Below are 18,149 nucleotides of genomic sequence, written 5' to 3'. Positions count from 1 at the left end.
TGCGAAGTGCTTGATGATTAGCTTGTGAGATGTAACTCTGCTTAAAGATCTTGGAAGAGGAGGTGCGGATGGCACTCTCTTGGGGATCCTCGGTGTTAGTTTAGCCAAAGTGGGTCGGTCAAGTGGATGACACCCAGTTTAGTTAAATTAAAGCGGCAGACCCCCACACCGGCCCCTTTGACTATCTGCTCCCCAACCACTATGCCTGTAGAGGTCACATGCCGCCACCTAGGATCCGATGTTGGTGCAAGCACCTCCCGCGAGGAGGGCAAAATAGGCCCTTTCACATGGTCCCAACACAAGGAGCCGATGGAAGCTCATTTTTTCAGCTTCATCAGACACCTCATGCGTGTGATGAGCGCATTTTCTGAACTTCATGTGAAGAGTAGCAACTTGTTAGACTCTGCATGCAGAACACCTTCAAGAGCCATGGTACCAAAAAACAAGTCATGCTACAAATCTTTCTATAGTAGTCACAGTCTCTCGATCTCTCATGGAGAAGAACAAGAAGTATGTTCTGGAGCCGCCCACCATTGAGAAGTTCCATGATCTCTCCAAGCATCTCCTAGGTTTGTGCAATCAGTCTCCTCCTCTAGCAAATTGTGTGCACCATACTCTCTGATCTCAATACAAGATTTTGTTATATATCTCCCAACAGGAACAGATATATTTAAATACATGCTCAAATGCTAGCATGATTTATTTTACCATAACAATGACCATTTGTGCTCGATGCAGTACAACATTTTCAGGGCATGACATGTCATGTCGCTAAAAGATACAAAGGATACAGATTACGCTATCATGGATTAGGTGTATTAGTTTTTTTTAATATAGTATAGACGTAGAATGTTTTGTGATTGATAATTTTTGAAACCGGTCATTACTAGCTCTGCAAATATCAAGAAATTCCAAAATTGGTCACACTTAATTCTATAAGTTCTTGTCGTTAGAGATGTAGATACAGTGAAGGTACTCAATTTAGTTGAGAAACTTTACTATTATATAATGAAGGGACCGTGACATCTAGGAGAGGATAAATTAGGCTTTCCAAACTCTAAACTAATTGGACCACTATTTTCTACTTATCAAAACCTATACATAAATCTATCTAGATGTGTAACTAGGTTTTGCTAAGTTATGTTGTTATCTTTACCCCAAAAAAGTTATACAACCTAGGTTCGAGTCCTTTTAACTAACCTAGCAAGCTAAATAGAAAAGTAAGCACACAACCTATATAAGCAATGTAAATAATGCAAAAGCCTAAAGGTAAAGAATACAAACCCCTATTATCGATTATGATTTTGCCCTGAGGTGTCAAGAAGCTCATGCTTCCCCCCTAATTCTCATTGGAGCGCCTCGCAAGGATGCCCACACGAGGCCTAGGCTCTTGGTTAGGTAAATTTGTGGATAGCCATGGTCCTTCCCCACATTCAAGTGGGTCTTCGTGATTGCCATCTCTTGAATCACTCCCCACTGTCTTAATTATCGTGTTTTTGGCCAAAAAGATGTAGGTCACATGTCCCCTTGAGTACATGCTTGGCAGGCTCTCCACACATTGTAGGGTCTCACAAGACTACAAGCCCATAGTGTATAAGAAAAGGTGTGCTCAAGCACCAGGTCTTAAGAGAAGTGCAAACCTCACTAAAACTAAGCCTAAGCCTAGAGCAAAGTGCCAATATGCAAGTTTAACTTGCCTAAGAACATCACAAAGTACTATGTTAATCACCTAATATTTTCTTAAGCATAGGTGGTTGCTAGAGCACTTAGAATATATCCTCAACTCTCTAGGAACTTCAACACACTCTAATACCTTTCGAAGGCCAGCCATGGGGGTATATAGCCCCAAAGAGCAAATATATTTGTTGAGCTCAGTCTGCAGGTTTGCAGAGAGCATTGGAAATTTCGGTGACCCCACTAGAGAATTCTGGTGCCTTGCTACATCAGCTAGCTGTTGGAATTAGTCATTGCTTACTCAGCCAACCATTAAAGCCCTTTTCTCTAGTGCTTTATCTAGTGCATTCACCAGAGTTTTCTAGTGGCTTTAATAAGCTTTTTGCATAGCTTTGGGGGTAGCATTGCATTCTCTTGTGCCCCTCTCTTCTCTAGCACTCGATATTTTTGATGGGAGTTTAAACCTTCTATAGGAGAATCCCTTGTCCACTGTATTATCTGGTGGTTGTCCCTCGAAACCACTAGACCTTTCCAGAGACACTGTCTCCCAGTTGACTGTAGTTAATGACCATTATAAACCGCCAATATAACATGTATAAGGGCATAAATATAATCACCAATGTAGGTTTAGGGGTTTAAACTAATAAATTCTATAAGTTTTGGTGAATCTGTATTTTTTGTAGGATTTATCCAGAAAACCGTCAAGGTGGACCTACATTTCAGATTTAATTGCGCTTATCCATAGCAAAACCGACGTGGGGAGACTCTAGAACACTCTAGAAGCCACGTCACCGAAGCAGAGGGAGAGAGGCTACCAAGTGGGGCTGCTTGGTCCCTAGGGCGCACCTATCAGCCCCTCATTGCTATGTTCGTTCTCCACCACCTCCTAGATTGCATCTACGCCGTTCTCTAAGTCGCTTTGATCCAAGGGCTCACATTGGACGCTCCGGGCTATATATACCAGCCCCTGCCACATCCCAGGCAAAACCCAAGTCATCAAGTCATTTGACAAGATAGAAACCCTAATCATCCTTAGAGCTCCACCATATTCTAGGGCATAGCTAGTTAGGCTAGGTCTAGAGGGAGGCAAGCAGGCTTCGCTTGGATTCCCGATCGTGTCAAGAGTGTGGTTTGGTATAATCTTTGTACCCCTCTCTCTTTTGTACTCCATTACTTTTATATGCTAGTTACAGTTTTTATGACAATATCAGTATTCATCTTATTCATGTTCTTCGTTATAATGTTCAGTGTCTACTTTGATTATATGCTTAGTATAGTTAGATTATCGTCATGTTCATGCATAAGTTCGTATGGCGCTCACTCTAAGGTACCATGGGTGGGTGGTCGACATTGTGTAAGTGTGGTGCTTATACATTGTTTACCTGCGAATACACCCTATATTCTAGATCATGTGGTAGATCGCAGATGTGACACTCTCGTTGAGTCCTTTGTAGTTCACTCCCTAAATATAGGCGCACATAGGGTTCGGTTACGAAGGAAGGGCAAGCTATGTTCTTAATCTTCCTTAGTAGTATCCCTTATGTGTAGACATGATGATGATCTTAGCAATGATTACTAGGTGTAATTGCACTAATTAACATATACTTTAACTTGTAATTAAGAATGACTTAGAAATTATTCCTCTAATATCCTACCTGACCATGCTAATACCATAGAAAGGAGTACTCTGAGCGATTTATTATTATCATTGATCAATACTTATCATATATCTTATCCTATGACTTACCCCTGTTATGAGTAGAATATTGGTTATGGTTTATTTCTCCTTCAATAGTATAAGTTATCAATACATATCCATGCTAGACCTTCCCTGTGGTAAAAATATAAATAACGATACCTAGAATACTCTCAGGTAAAATGCTACAATGGTATAATTATCTGTGTGCTTTCAAATCCTTTCATTCTTATATTTATATATTCTTTCTAGTCACATAAAATGATAAAGAACTACTTAGTATTATTCTAGTAGTAATACTAAGAAATGTCAACAACCATCTTTGGCATCATCACTAGGGATGACAACCTAGTAAAGTAACGTTAGGAGATATATGTTTATAATAGGTGGCTACTTAAAACAAGTGACACGTTAATAAATACCAATAAGCATTTTTGGCGCCGTTGCCAGGGATAGATTTAAAATTCTATTCTTCATAGCGACACTAAGAAATGTCAATAAGCAGTTTTGGCGCCATTACCAAGGAAGGTAGCTAGGCAATGGAAGTATTGATAAACTTATACTTATTGATGAGATCGAGGAAAACCATTAACCTCTGCTCAAACAGGCCTACCATTATTTTGTCTACTTGTGTATCTTATGTAGGGTAATGTATGACCGGTTTTGACCTTCCGACAAACTACGTTGAAGATCTAGAAGCATTAATCAGAAGGACTAGAGCTAAACTCAAGAAACTTCCAGCTTTAAAGTTAGAGGACAACCATATAAGGTGAAGCTTAACACCTGAATTTGAAGCTATGGCTAATAGGACTCTATGTGAATTCTCTGCTCCAACGATGGCCAACATCCATACTAGATCAACAGTCAATGTCAGAGATAATGGATTTGAGCTCAAGCCAGCTCTCATCAACATGGTGCAAGCAAACTAGTTTTGCGGAAAGGCACATGAAGATGCAAGTGCACATCTCCAACACTTTCTAGAAATTTGTAGCACTTTCACCATCAAAGGAGTAACCCAAGATGCCATATTACTTCACCTCTTCCCATTCTCACTCTTGGGGAAGGCAAAGCAATGGTTTTACGCCAACAAAGATAGAAATACTACATGGGATAACTGCTCCACTGCCTTTCTAGCAAAGTTCTTTCCCACAGGCAAGACCAATGCTTTGCATGGGAGAATCTCAAGCTTTCAGCAACAACATAATGAATCTATCCCTGAGGCATGGGAATGCTTTCAAGATTACATTATGGAATGTCCTCATCATGGGATGGAGAATTGGCTATTCATGTAGACTTTCTTCCATGGGCTGACCAATAGTACCCATGAGACTATGGATGCTGCTACTGGAGGTGCATTCCTATCACTCACCATACCAGCTGCAAAAGTTCTTATGGAGAAGATGGCCTCCAACCAAGGTTGGAATGAAGAACATGTTCAAACTCGCAAAAGAGGTGGAGGTATACATCAACTCAAGGAGGTAGACATACTATCTGCCAAGATAGACTGCTGATGAAGAAGCTTAAAGACCGAGCTAATGAGAAACAAGAAGTCATGCACATTCATGATTCTCGCATGACATGTGAAGTATGTGGAAACACTGGGCATTCAGGGAACAGCTGTCCTGAAACCCAAGAGAATGTGAACTTTGTCAACTACAACAACAACTACTGTCTATGACTTCGAAGCAAGTGTCAACATTATACCTAAGGTAATTTATGATAAAATTCATGGAGATACTTTATTGTACATAAAGATGTGTTTGCAGCTTGTAGATTAGTCTCTCTGTTACCCCAAGGGAGTTCTTGAAGACGTAATTATTTGAGTGGGACAATCATATGTTCCCGTAGACTTTGTGGTTTTGGAAATAGGTGGAGACGTAAGGGCACCCATTATTTTGGGCTGACCTTTCCTAAGCACTGCTAAAGCCATCATCTATGTGGATAGTGCCAAGATTTGTTTCGTAATCAAGGATAGAAAGGAGAAGTTTTCTTTCAAGAACTATATCTTGCAATCGCCTGGACATCTGCAAACACTGTACCCGCCCAAAGAGACAACAGTGACCAAGAAGAAGAATAACAGAAGGAGGAAGAACAAAGCCAGATGATCACAAGAAGAATCAGTCAACATGATCAACACACTCCGATCAACACCTCCTCTCTTCACCATTCCTTGCTAAGAAGGATGATCTAGGCATACCAATGATCGAGTGTACCATTGGACAAAGAATCTTCCACAAGACATTCTATGACATTGGGTCGGGTGTCAATATAATGTCCAAGGTAACATATGAATACCTATTCGGTGATGAACCTCTGTTCTCTACATATATGCAATTGCAGATGGCGGACCAATCAATCTGATTTTTAGAGGGAATAGCAAAAGATGTCATGGTAAGGATACATGATCTGTTTGCCCTTGCCAACTTCATGGTTCCAGACATGGGAGAAGAACAAGAAGATGATACACCCATAATTCTTGGAAGACCATTCCTCAGCACCACCAACGCGATCATCTACGTCAGACCTGGACAAATCCACTTCTAATTCCCTAGAGAAAAGTTACATTGTTATTTCAATAGTTATACCACTTATGAGCAGCCGAAGAAGTACTGCTCTAGGAGGAGACATTGATCATCCCAAAACCAAAAGAACCAACCCCTAGAGAATGAATGGAAGGAAGATGAAGAACCTATGAATGATGAACCTACTCTACCAAAGTCAAGTTCATAGACCAAGCAGGTATGGAAAGAAAAGGTAACATCATCACCAAAGTCACAAGAAGTGCAACCATCAGGGTCTCCATCCGCAAGACCACTGATGCACCCAATGAAAAAACAAGATAGGAAAAGAGTCCTATCCGAAGGACTTAAAAATTACTTTTCACTTTAGCATATTTACTTTTCTGCATCAGCATTGCATTTAGAAAAGAAAAATAAAAAGCTTCATTCTCATTGCATCATAAAACTTTAAACGCCATGTGAAAAATTTTCTCGGTGTGTAAAAGCCTAAGGGAATATTCACCATGGTGGCATAAAAAAAAATATCATGCATGCATATTTTCTTTCTACATTATATAAATAAGAAAATCTAAAAATATTTAATAGACATCCTGCTAGAACTTTGTCAATTAGAAATCTGTCTAAACCCCCAAGGATAACAAATCTTTGATTGGCCGACCGCTAACCCTTATCCTAATCTATGCCATGAGTTTTGGGTGTTCTTGCTAGAGTATTTTGCCGGATGATCAAGAGTAAAGCCATCCATCTGAAGTGCATTTTCCCAAACTATCGCTATGACCACTGCACAAGGAACCATACTTCTAGACGGATGAGAAAGACTTTTTGTTGGTAGACTCACTTTAAGAAGGACCATGTCAACATCCAGCTTGGGGGAGGAGCATCCCCCATGTATCTAACTAAGTATTTCTTTCCCTTTCGGTTTTACTATTTTTAAGTGTGCTTCATATTTGCTAAAGAAATAAAAAGATGCATAGCAAACTAAAAACAAAATAAAAATTTATCTTAGCTAGCTATATATGTTAATGTGTGATCTTAAATTATGAAACAAAATAAAAGTGTGTGTCTAATTTTCTGTTTTTAGGAGCTAAATAAAAGAACTCTGAGGATAATCTCATGTAATGAAAATGATGAATAGTTGCTCTATCGTAATTCCTTTCAAGTACGTAATTTTCAGCCTTGAATTCTCCTGAGTTTTGGATGAGACTATTTTGATATAAGAATGTGCTCTTAACTTGAAACTTGTGGGTAGCATATGCTTGATCTAAGTCTAGGTAATTGACGGATATGATATGCGAAGGTCTGAGCTGCTGTTTATCTTGTTCCAAGTGATACTAAAGTTCTAGAGATTTATCTTTAGAAAACATAAAAATCCTATATGATGAGCTCCTATATGACAAAGCTTGAATTCCTACCAGAGCCATATATTATATTTAGATTAAGAAAACTTCCACTCATATATGTTGCTTGCATTGCATTGAGTTTAGTCAAGCTTTGTTGACCCTTATGAGAAGTTTGTCATGCTCTTGAAATCAAGATCACGTACACACCACCCGCATATGCACTACTCCTACACTGGGGGTAGGCGTAGCAACATACGATTCCATCTAGATCCACCCAAAAATATTTTGCTCCTATACTGGGAGTAAACACCAAAAATATGCCATATACGGTATCCACCAAATAAATGCTCTAAGTTCTTGTTACCATCTCTCAAAAGTTTTGTTGCAGAAAAGATGCATGTGGCTATGCAAAAGTTATTCATAAAAAAAAGAAAAGAAGAGATTGAGAAAAAATGAACAAGTGTCCGAGAGATTTAAAACAATGGGTACTTAGATGCCCGCCTAAAAGAGAGAGAGATAAATAAGATAGCCCATGTTCTCTTGCAAAGTTGTTTCTAAGTTTTAAAAGAGAGATATGTTTTCAAGGAGCATAGTAGAAATAGGTTAGCCACCATATATATCCGCACACGCACATCTTGATTTGATTGTATGACTCAACTCTCTTTGGATCCCAGGTTTGACTTTACAATATATGTACTGCTTTTTTATGCTTTCTCCACTCCTATGAGCTCCACATAAGCCTTTGTTGTAGGAAGAGAAAGGCATAACATCACTTTTGCCTTGGTAAGGATCCACAAATACCACATATGTTGAGAGACTTGAGAGTGTCATACAATGGAAGCTCTGAGTTTTATTTTGAAAATATATAAAAACTCTAGAATAATAGTTGAACAAAGAACTTGAGATATAATGCTTGACTTAATCGTTCTGTCTTTCAATTACTCAAGACCCAAGTGACAGCTGAGAAGCCCCATGGTTGAAAGTAATATGGGTATGTTTGAAAGTCAGATCAATTTATTCTAATCCAGAGGAGAATTCTTGTTTGAACGCATGTGTACTTTTGAGGAGTTGCTACGATGTTTTTAAAAATCTCGAAACTCCTGATCCATTTACTAAGTTTAGCTTTGCTAAGGGACTAGCAATGGTTAAGCTTGCGAGAGTTGTTGACGGTAGTTAACAACCATTATAAACCATCAATATAACATGCATGTATAAGGGCATAAATATAATCACCAATGAAGATTTAGGGCTTTAAACTAATAAATTCCACAAGTTTTGGTGAATCTGTATTTTCTGTAGGGTTTATCTAGAAAACCATCAAGGTAGACCTACATGTCAGATTTAATTGTGTTTATCCGTAACGAAACCGACATGGGAAAACTCTAAAACACTCTAGAAGCCACATCATTGAAGCAGAGGGCAAGAGACTACCAAGTGGGGCCGCATGACCCCACCTGTAGGCCACTTGGCCCCTAAGGCCCACCTGTCAACCCCTCATTGCAATGTCAGTTCTCCACAGCCTCCTAGGTTGCATCTACGCTGTTCTTTAAGTCAGTTTAATCCAAGGGCTCATGTTTGATGCTCTAGGCTATATATACCAGCCCCTGCCACCCCTAGGCAGAACCCAAGTCATTAAGTCATTTGAGAAGACAAAAACCCTAATCATCCTTAGAGCTCCACCATATTCTAGGGCATAGCTAGTTAGGCTAGGTCTAGAGGGAGGCAAGCAGGCTTTGGAATTATTAGGTGTAATTGCACTAATTAACATATGCTTTAACTTGTAATTAAGAATGACTTAGGAATTATTCGTCTAATATCCTATCGGACCATGCTAATGCCAGAGAAAGGAGTACTCTAAGCGATTTATCATTATCGTTGATCAATACTTATCATATATCTTATCCTATGACTTGCACCTGTTATGAGTAGAATATTGGTTATGGTTTATTTCTCCTTCAATAGTATAAGTTATCAATACATGTCCATGCTAGACCTTCCCTGTGGTAAAAAATAAAAATAATGATACCTGAAATACTCTCGGGTAAAATGCTACAATGGTATAATTATTTGTGCGCTTGCAGATCCTTTTCATTCTTATATGTATATATTCTTTCTAGTCGCATAAAATGATAAAGAACTACTTAGTATTATTCTAGTAGTAATACTAAGAAATGTCAACAAGCATCTCTGGCATCATCACTAGGGATGACAACCTAGAAAAGTAATGTTAGGAGATATATGCTTATAATAGGTGGCTACATAAAACAAGTGACATGTTAATAAATACCAACACTCCCCTCTTGTACTACACGACCCTTGTCTCCATCACTGAGATCCTGGGCCCATCGGACCTATCTGGTGCACATACAACAACTTCGTGTCTTCTCATTTGGACTTTTTCACTTGATGTTTTGGACTTCTAACATGTATCGGTGTATGATCTTCTAAGCAACCCCATTGTCTTCCTTGAGGTGGTGATCACTTGATCTTCATGTTGCCTAAGTTCAGTCCATTCTTGTATCCAAATAAACTAAACCTTGGATACTAGCGAACCGCATTAGTCCAATTTGTCATGTTGCTAATCAACAACCAAAATCAACAATGGTCCATGTTAAGTACCATTTCCATATTTTTAGGACTATATACACATATATTCAAACCTTTTTTATTATCGTATAAAGCTCAAATATTGTATAGATTCAGAGCCAAAGCTTCAAAGTTGTCGGTCACTGTAAGCCCTAGTTTGGTTTTGGCTAATTGATGAAACCTCTTGGGCTAATCATTTGTCAAAGTGTTTGATTAAGATATGATGGTCCAGGGCCAAGTGATGGAGCAAGATGGAGTCCCTGGTGTTGAAGATGGACAAGTGATGTTGATCAAGCTCCACCTTGAAAAGGAAGAAAGAGAAAAACAAAAAAACCAATGATGATCAAGGCAAAGGTATCAATAGGGTTTTTGTTTTGCCAATCAAGATACCATAGAGAGTGTGATTGGGTTTAAGATATATAGCCTACTATGAAGATGGGATAATCATGGTTAAAATGGTTATCAAGTGCCACTAGGTGAATTCATGCTTGCATATGCATTAGGACCTACAGCCTGTTTGTTTGGCTGTGGCTTGTCGTAAACGATCGTAAATTTCCAGCCGGAACATTATTTTTCTCTCACATAAACCAGCCAGCAGTACTTCTTCACGAACCAGCAACGATATGAACCAACCAACCGAACAGGCTGCTAGTGTGCTAACAATTGACCCTTGAACGTGCACAATGGTGAGACACTTGGTATTTAGCACTTCCGAGCAGGGGTGAAGAGATTGGAGATGGAAAACAATGAAAACCGTGGACCAGACTCTAAGGTTTGGGGACTTGACTCTAGGTGGTGGGTTCGATGCCTAACCCTGAGCCTATGGGCTATGTGCGTCTTGGACTAGACCATGCTCGGAGTGCATTCGGACTGAGGCCGCGTTTAGTTCGGCCCCAGATTTGGCGCCGCCCAAATTCGCGGCACTGTTGCGGCACTGTTGTGCACTCTAGCGTTTTGTTTTTATTTTGTAATAATTTTCCAATCATTGACTAATTAGGCTCAAAACGTTTGTCTCGCAAAGTACAACTAAACTGTGCAATTAGTTTTTGATTTCGTCAACATTTAGTACTCCATACATGTACCACAAGTTTGATGTGACGGGGAATCTTTTTTTTGCATAGTGCTAAATTCTGGAATTTGGATGAACTAAACGTGGCCTGACTTTCTCAGAGTTTGGTTGGGTGCAGCTCCAGCAAAGTGGACACGTGGCAATCGGTGGAGCAACCAGACTCAGTGGGTGAGTCTGGTCGATTGGACCAGACCGAGTCCAGAGGCACAGGAACCTCTCTGTGTAAAATTCACCTTGACCGGACTCTACACTAGGGTGCGACCAGATGTGCCAGCACCATTGTTCCTCATCTAGCTTTGCATGCACGGTAGGACCTGACCCTAGGGCTGAGTCTGGTCGGCTCGATCGGACTCAATCTGGTCACTATTTCGCTCAATGGATTGTCTCTGAACTGACTAGACTCTAACTATGCTAGGGTCCATACGGTAGGACATGCGCGTGTTTAGTTTCACTCTAAATTTTTAAAAAGTGGTAAAGTATCTATTACATCGAATATTTACGGCTCGTGCATGGAGCATTAAATATAGATGAAAAAAACTAATTGTACAGTTTGGTGGAAAATTACGAGACGAACGTTTTGAGCCTAATTAGTTCATAATTGAACACTAATTGCTAAATAACAACGAAAGTGCTACAATAGCCCCAAATTCCAACTTCCTTAAACTAAACACGAGCTGAGAGTGCATGCGTGAGCGGTTGATCGACTCAACACAGTCATATCATTTGAATGTTACGTGTGGTGCGCTGTGATTCGCTAAGGAAGGGACCAGACCCGCACTGTAGCGGTCTGGATCAGAGTCTGGTCGCTGGGTCTAGTGCCCGTATGAAAACCCAATGGCTAGTGTTCCCTTGCTATAAATAGATGTTGGCCGGCTCATGGTTATTCTCTTGAACATTTTGATTATTCTTAGATCCTTGTGAGCTAAGCCAAATCTCTCCCACTCAATCTCTTGTTTGATTGTGCATCCAAGTGAGTTGGGAGTGATCAAAAGTGCATTTTCTTGAGTGATTGCATCTAGTGGCACTTAAGGATTGTTCTAGCTGCGGTTTTCTTATTATTCTTGATGGTTGCTGCCACCTATATAGCTTAGAGCAGCTTGAGGTGATTGACACGAGTTGATGATTGTTCATGGCCATCCCGATCAAGATTGTGAGGGGTTCTTAACCTTTCCCCATGGTAGATCACAAAAGTTACTCTAGTGAATTGCTTGTGTCATTGAGTACCCTCATTTGTGTAGGTTCTTGCAGTGCCCTTATATAGGGCTAGGCTTGTGACTCCTATTAGCTCGTGAATCACCAAGTGAATGATCGACATAACGGGGACTAGCGTGCCGATGAGCATTTGAACCTCGGAGAAAAATTCTGTGTCAATTGTCTTTTTTGAATTCTCCCAGTAGTCACTTGGTATTCATTGATTGATTGATTGTCACTTGCCATGTCGGTATAACATCTCTATCACCCCTTGTATTTACTTTTCATATACTTGTGTAGTGGTAGTTGTGGTAGCTTAATTTGCTAGAGTAGCTAAGTAAGTTAGTTGATTAGTTGTTTAGCTAGCTCTCTAGTTAGTTGAGTAGTGACATAGCTTCTTGGGTGCCTAGAGATTATAATCAACTAGAATTGATTGGATAGGTGGCTTACAACCCTTGTTTAGGGCTAGAGCAAAAAGCTTCACCTTTTATTTACTAACTAGTTGCTCTAGTGTTTTATAGAAATTTTATTAAGCTATCCACCTCCTCTAGCCATTTAGGACCTTTCAGTCACTAATAGAAATTATCAACATTCATATTTTAATTTAAATTCAAAAAAGATATAGAGCACTTGCGCGTTTCCGTCGGCTCTAGCACGTGATTTTTGGAGCGTTGGATCCGCGTGGGGACAGTAGTGGAAGCCATCTGATTCGCGTCTAGGACGCCCGTGCTCATGGCTCATCCCTCTCTCTCCCCACTGGCGGTGGCAGTAGGTTTCGGCGGTGCTAGTGCCGATAAGGGTGGCTGATTCCTCCTCCTCCTGGATCTGATCCCACTAGAGATGAAGACGACGATGGTGGTGGCTAGGGTTCTAGCGAGCCTTTCCCCCTCTTTCTCCTCCAACTTTGACGACAATAGTAGGGGCTGGCTAGGGGAGGCAGACAGGCTAGGTAGTGGGGAAGGTGGCCAGGCGGTTTTAGGGGCCCTAGCAGTGGTAGCGATGGCTGGGCCATGTCAGGACAAGGGAGTTTCACCATAATTGGAGAAGATGGCGGTGGCTGAGCTCATCGGAGTTGGAGAAGATGGCCTTGGTGGCAGGAGGAGGGAAGGGGAATAGGGAGGTCGCAATGGGTGCGGTGCCGAAGCTCCACGGCCACGGCCGTGACAATGGAGCTCCGGCAAGACCTAGCCACGCCGTGGCCGGGCGGTGGGCGTCTAGAGATAGAAGATGAACAATGCAAAAAAAATTGGGTGTGGGGTGGTGAAAGCTCTAGTTTGGTTTTGGTGAATTGATGAAACCCTATGTGCTAACCTAGTTTATCAAAATGATTATGAGATAGGTAGCACTACGCCAAGTGATGAAGCATTGGTGAAGATCATGATGATGATGATGGCATGGTGATGATCAAATGCTTGGACTTGGAAAAGAAGAAAGAGAAAAACAAAAAGCTCAAGGCAAAGGTGAAACTTGATAGGAGCTTTTTCATTTTGGTGATTGAGACACTTATTGAGTGTGATCACATTTAGGATCGATAGCCATACTATTAAGAGGGGTGAAACTTGTCTTGAAATACGGTCATCAAAGTGCCACTAGATGCTCTAACTCATTGCATATGCATTTAGGATCTAGTGGAAAGCTAACACCCTTGAAAATGTTTGTGAAAATATGCTAACACACATGCACAAAGTGATACACTTGGTGGTTGGCACATTTGAGCAAGGGTGGAGAAGTTAGTGAAGTAAAGGAGGTGATTGTCATTGTGAAATAGTGACCGGACGTAGGTCACGTAGTGACCGAACTCGGGGGAACAACATTCGATCAATTTTAGATGAAGTTGGCACGCTTGGGCTCTATTGTTGAAGTGACTGGATGCTAGGTCAAAATGTGACCGGACGCGACAGTGGTGAGTCCAGTCAGAAGAAACCAAGGCAGCATAACCTAGGGTATTGCACTGAACGCTGAGCTAGGTCCGGTCGAGGTACATCGGATGCGTCTGATCGAGAAAATGGGGCTCTGAATGCTCTTTGGAAGTGATAGGACTCCACGTTACTAGACCATCTGTGGCAGAACCTCCTAAGTTATAGGGCCCACATGCACCTGTCACTGTCCGACGACCTTTGACATTTATGCATATGTTTCCATTAACTTAAAAAGACTGTTGGGTGTCCTCGGGGAACCCCGAATCATACACGATTTCTGAGCAGGATCACGTTACAGAGTCATTGCAGTATTACAATATTTATTCAAATATCAATATCAGAGTAAAAATAGCGGAAGTCTTACAATAACATAGTTTACAAACCAGTTGTTTCAAACCTTAGCAACTAAGTTCGATGTTTATTACAAAACGGAATAGTGGAGTGGAATTATAATATAATACAAAACACACAATGAAACTGTCCTACCCAAGGGCCACACATTTACTTCACATCGTCATCACAAGGTACAACTATCATGCAGCACGATCCAAAACAGATCTGCTCATGAGGCTCACCTGCAATGAGGGTCAACGAACCCTAAATACAAAAGTACTCAACAAGACTTAACCGAAATAAAACTGATAGAACTCAGGAATGCTGGCTCATGGGATTCAAGATATGGCTTTAACAATAATCAAAGTTCTTTTACGTAAAAGCTCTTTACCAAAATTCTTTATATAGAAAACTTCATAAAATCATATACAAAGCCGACACGATCCATGTTGAGATCATGAAACTTCATATCCAACACCTTCACAAGCTTTATTCAAGTTCCAGTTATTAGTACTACGATGATGAACAGAGAAGTGAATCTCCATAACCGAGGAGCAACGATGATTCGAACTGATTAAACCCAGCTGGGGATTCCAGACCACACGACATATGCAGGTCCCCGACCTACATATATCAACCTACTCTCGGATCCTCTAAGGCAAGAACGGGTCCACGCCACCTGAGAATACAGTACTCCACCAATCCAGCCCATTGCCATGTGGGTACATGCTATTCCCGCCATCTCTCCACTCCTAGTGCGCGAGTAGCCATTCTCGTAATAGAATTGCCAAGTTTAGGCTTACCAGAGTATGTGGTTAGTACTACAAAGTCTCATTGCACACAGTTCAACAACGGACGTGCCTTAACCGACACAGGCGGAAAGAACCTGCTCACAAGACCTCCATGTCTTGTGGCTCACACACACTGAGTCCGCCCGGTCTAGATTTATTACTCCACATTCCCATATCACATGATAACATAAGTTAATCAAATCCCGTTTAAAGTTCGCAGGTGATAGGTAATCACCTGACTTTCATCGTTCTACGCATAGCTAAGCATAAATAGGCATATACGAATTTAAAACTGGTAATATGGTAATTATGGAATAACAAGGTGGGTAATGTACCAATTTGACTTGTACTTGACTCCTAATCACTTAATGTAGTAAAAAGAAGCAAAAATGAAATCAATTTGTAAAATACAAGGTAGGGTTGTATGCATCCGGGGCTTGCCTTCGTTGACGGAAAAGTCTGGTTCCTGTGACGTTTCACAAGTATTCGATCCGACCTCAACAAACGGATTAACGTCCTCAACAACTTGATTAACTACCACGTGTTCACCTTCGTTCACTACACGTAATAACAATGCCATGTTTAACATGATGCGAAATACGAAACATGATGCTCGATGATGGATGCAAAAATTAACAATTTGAATACAACTTTGCTTCGCGGTAGAGTTGCAAGTCAAACAACTAAATCTTTTTCGTAACACATACATCATTTGCCAAGGATCATTATCAACTAATGACCCAAGGTCATCACTCAATCCAAAATTTCAAACAAAACCTAAATCATCAAAGGTTACTATTTACTTTTATGAATTAATTATTTAATTCAAAATTATGAAATAAATCAACTTATTCTAATTGAGCTCAAAATTTTAGTAAATGTTCATTACATGATAACTAAGTGGCAAAACAAATTTTATAATTTTTGGATAAATAAATAAGCCTAGAAAAATTATGGAAATCCATTTATTAATAAATTGAGCAATTTTTATCACATTCAAAAATTACTAAAAACATTATTTCATATTTTCTTAAATAATATACATCACAGAGAAGTCACACAAAAATTTTCATAATTTTTGGAGCTCTAAATAAATCTACACAAAAATAACAAATTACATCACTATTCATTCAAATCTGAAAATAGAAAAATCCATTTGAACGCTGAGTCACTGACAAGGGTCCCACCTGTCATCCCTAACCTCGCGCGTTTGACCACGACGGCGACGGCGCTGACCGCGTAAACTCGTCGACGGTGAGTCCAACGGCGACGGCCAAAGTACCAAAATGATCACCAAGACTAGGCGCATCGATTGACGTCCCTATCAGCACTGATTACGGCCCTATACTAGCTTCGTCGGCCATGGCGGACGCGGTGGCACGGCAGCGCTACGCCGGCGACGTGAGACCTAAAGCTTAAACAGAAGGCCTAGGAAGCATCAGCAGCTCACCCCAAACGCGACTGAGTAGAGCACAAGGCCGGAGGAGCAACGGAGAGGTGGGGGTCGACGTTGAGAGCACGGCGGAGCAGATCGTCGTCGGTGGCGATGTTCCGGAGCTGTGGTGGTCAAAATGAGAAATCAATGGGTCATGGAGGACTACAGCATCGTGGCGAAGCTGAAACAAGACTCAGCAGGGGCAGAGGATCACCGTAACACGCTGGCCACGGCGAAGCGCTCGCGACGGGGACGCTCGGCCGCGAGGAAGAAGAGCGCGCACCGCGAGTTTCGGTGAAGACAAGCCACAAGGACTGGTTTGCTGGACGCAAGGAACTAGCGAACATGCTCTTCAAGGTTGGAAAGCCTCTTCCCAATCAGTTGACCAGACAACTTGAACTTGTGTCTTCACAACTCGGTATGGACTTTGATACTTTAGAGAAATCTAGAATAAACCGACAGTAATACCCTGCCAATCCAGAAAACTCCGCACTTGATGAACTAAAAAATTCACAGTATTTACAAGTTTGCCGTTCGCCAAAATTCACAAATTACTCTCAAATTTTCATAACAACTCAAAAAATCTCCAAAACAAAAGTTGTTCAAAATCAAAAGTTCACAACTTTGCTTTGATAACCAACTCCAAATTCGGTCTAGATTTTGAAATGAACTTTTGAATTCAAATGGGAAATTTAACGAATTACGCCTTTTTGAATTACTCCAAATTTTACTAAACAACTTGAAAACTCCAAAAACAAACTTTGCTTAACTTGTCAAGCTCTACACTTTTTCTTTTGGACTCAACCCCAAAATATGCATAGATTTTGAAATGGATTTTTAGGGTAGGATTTAAATGCTGAAAATCGGGGTTTTCACGAAAAAATCAAAATCAAATAAACTTTGAACTTGAGTCAAACAATACAATTCAACACATACCACATGAATATAAACTTGTTTTAGTGTATGCATCTCAAAGTTTTTAATATGACCAATTGCCTTGCAATGCATATGATGATATGGCAGTTTTAGTATTTAAACACCCAGGGTGTTACAATCCTTCCCCCTAAAAGAAATCTCGCCCCGAGATTCAAAGCCATAGAGTAAGTAATGGAAAAGGAAATGTGTTAGTCCAAAAACATCCAGAACTTGTCCATAAAACAGCTGAGGTTCCTTTACAAAACACAATTTGTAGCAACCGAGCTCAACTAACATTACTCTATTCTATATTGACGCTAGAAACTCTGGAAACTTTTCTAACAAATAATCTTCTGATTTCCAGGTAGCTTCTTCTTTTGAATTTTGATTCCATTATATTTTATAGAACTTGATTGTCCATCTCTGAGTAACATGATCTTTCTGATCTAACACTCGGATAGGATATTCGGAGTAAGTTAAATCCGGTTCTAGTTCCACTCCTTCAACTTCAACATTCTGTTCAGGCACTCAAAGACACTTCTTCAATTGAGAAACATGGAACACATCATGCACAGCTGCGAGATGTTCTGGTAATTTCAAGCGATATGCCACTTTTCCATTCCTCTCTAAAATTTGTAATGGTCCAATATATCGAGGTGCCAACTTGCCTTTAACACCAAA

The 18,149-nt window shown here is 40.5% G+C and overlaps 1 non-coding gene across 1 annotated transcript; it reads right to left on the bottom strand.

The window, feature by feature from the left end:
* Positions 1–4,531: 4,531 nt before the first annotated feature.
* On the bottom strand, positions 4,532–4,640 carry LOC136553017 (small nucleolar RNA R71). The gene has a single exon (XR_010782925.1). It is a non-coding gene; the product is annotated as a small nucleolar RNA R71 (small nucleolar RNA).
* Positions 4,641–18,149: the final 13,509 nt, after the last annotated feature.

The sequence above is a fragment of the Miscanthus floridulus genome, chromosome 4 (genome assembly GCF_019320115.1).
Source record: "Miscanthus floridulus cultivar M001 chromosome 4, ASM1932011v1, whole genome shotgun sequence".
NCBI lineage: Eukaryota > Viridiplantae > Streptophyta > Magnoliopsida > Poales > Poaceae > Miscanthus > Miscanthus floridulus.
This window is presented reverse-complemented; position numbering and strand designations above follow the sequence as displayed.